This window comes from Schistocerca serialis, chromosome 7, assembly GCF_023864345.2.
Source record: "Schistocerca serialis cubense isolate TAMUIC-IGC-003099 chromosome 7, iqSchSeri2.2, whole genome shotgun sequence".
In the NCBI taxonomy this organism is placed as follows: Eukaryota; Metazoa; Arthropoda; class Insecta; order Orthoptera; family Acrididae; genus Schistocerca; species Schistocerca serialis.
In genome coordinates, this window is record NC_064644.1 from 466,509,915 (window position 1) to 466,512,090 (window position 2,176).

Sequence of the window (2,176 nt, forward strand, 5' to 3'; positions counted from 1 at the left end):
AATTTACCAATCGATTCATCACTTTTCGGTAAAACATTAGCACTTCGACATACAACGCGTGTTTATACTATGAAACGATACAGTACTGATTCTGACGGTGCTACCAAAATAACCACCTACTTTAACCTTTTTAACACAGAAATCCACAGTCTTCTATATAAAAAATTAACGATTTCATTAGATTTTGAAGTGAAGCACGTAAAAATTTTAACATCATTTTAAACCAGTGTAGATTATATTTAAACTATAAAATAAAATACTTCCCATGTGAGTTCATAAACACTTCGACACACACACACTCACACACTCACTCACAAACTCTCATGAGAAGTACTTAATTTTATTTCTTTAAAATATAATCTACACAGGTGGCAAATGTTAAAATTTTACGAGCATTACTACAAGATCTACGAAAATGGGTAATTTTTTATATAGAATGCTGTGGATTGTTGTGTTATAAAGTTTAATAGTGTTGGTCATGTTTAGAAGAGGATGGGCACCAGGTTGAGGAAGTTGAAACAAAGATTAAGAGCCAAGAAACTTTCTGATGGGAAAACTATGAGAGGCATGCTAACAGACAAAATGATTGATGAACTGCAGGAGTATTATGGGATGACCATTAGAAATAATGCTGAGGATTCATTGAAAATGAAGCAGGCAGTATGGGCTATCTTCTTCTACGTAGTGTCAGTTGATGAAAAACCAGTACACCCCCTTGGCCCTCCTGGACCTGATTCATGACGCAATTCCTTCAATATTATGTGAGCTACCGTCTGATGAAACTTTAGGAGCCGTTTCTGAAAATTTACATTTTCCGTCGCATTTTTCCCTAAATCCCGGAAACCACTTCGAGTAGAGTATTCGAATTTTCAGTGAATAATAACATACATGTCCTGAGTCTACTGAAGTATAAGAAGCACATAATGTTATATATAATTAAAATTATTTACGATAGCTTACAAAAAAGGTATACTAAATTTAAAGTGTGTAATTAAAAATCGTATTTCGAAAGCAGTGTCTGAAGTGCAATTATTATAGTCCTGTAGACCCAATACATGCAGTTTAATGTCCTGTAAAAGTTTAATGTCAATGGCTACAGTGGTTACTGAAATACAGGGAGAAGTCAAGTCACTAAATTTGTCATTGTCAGGATAGAGCGTTCCAACTCACCTTAAAAAACAACTGAAATAAATTTGAGATATGTGTGCACAGGCAAATTTGAGACACATATTAGTTATGACCTGGGAAGGTATACTGTGGGTCTAAGGTTTACCAACATCATATTATGGTAAGCTGATAACGTGGAAGGAGAATTGGGTAGGAGTAGATGGACAGACAGAAAGGAGGAAGAAGATGCGCACAGTCATTAGGAGGGAGAGAGAGACATAGGGGAGGGGGAAATGGACAGAGAGATGGGAAAGGAAGAGTTGGAGAGAGAAAGAAAAGAGAAGATGGACAGAGACATGGGGCAGTAGAGGGAGGCAGACAGAGGAGGTAGAAGAAGATGAACAGGGAATGTGGGAGGAGTAATTAGAGAATGAGAAGAGCAGGAGATGGATAGAGAAATGAGAAAAGTGGATATGGACAGAGATAGGAAAGCGGAAGTGATGAACAGGGTGAAGTGAGTGGAAGAGATGAAGAGAGAGGGGAGGGGGAGGAGGAGATGGACAGATAGAAAGTAAGGTGGAGATGGACAAAGAGAGGGAGAGAAGGAGATGGAACTAGAGGGGAGGCGTAAGTGGAGAGAAGGATGTCGACAGGGCATGCGGCAGAAGGAAGTGGGCAGTCATTTGTGGGGTGAGAAAGGTTGACAGTGATGTAGTTTAAGAGATGTACACAAGGGGGGGGGGGGGGGACGATGAGAGAGGGGAAGATGGAAATGCAGTGACACAAGGTTGGAATAAATACGCATCTGGGTACCACGAGATATGCTGGTAGTAAAAATTAAAAGGAAAGCATATCACTCTCAGACTTACAACCTGCTGTTGAGATAAGTAGCATTTCGTGACAAAACGGGGTCCGTCCAGCGAATCACTAGACTTGGCGTGTAGTGTGTGCAGGCGTTGTGAGAGGCGCGCTGGAGTACAATGGGCGGGGGAGTGCGGGTAGGTGCGGCCTCAGCAGGGCGCCTGTAATTCGGCTCGCCGCCTCGCACGTGCCGTGAAAGAACAACAGC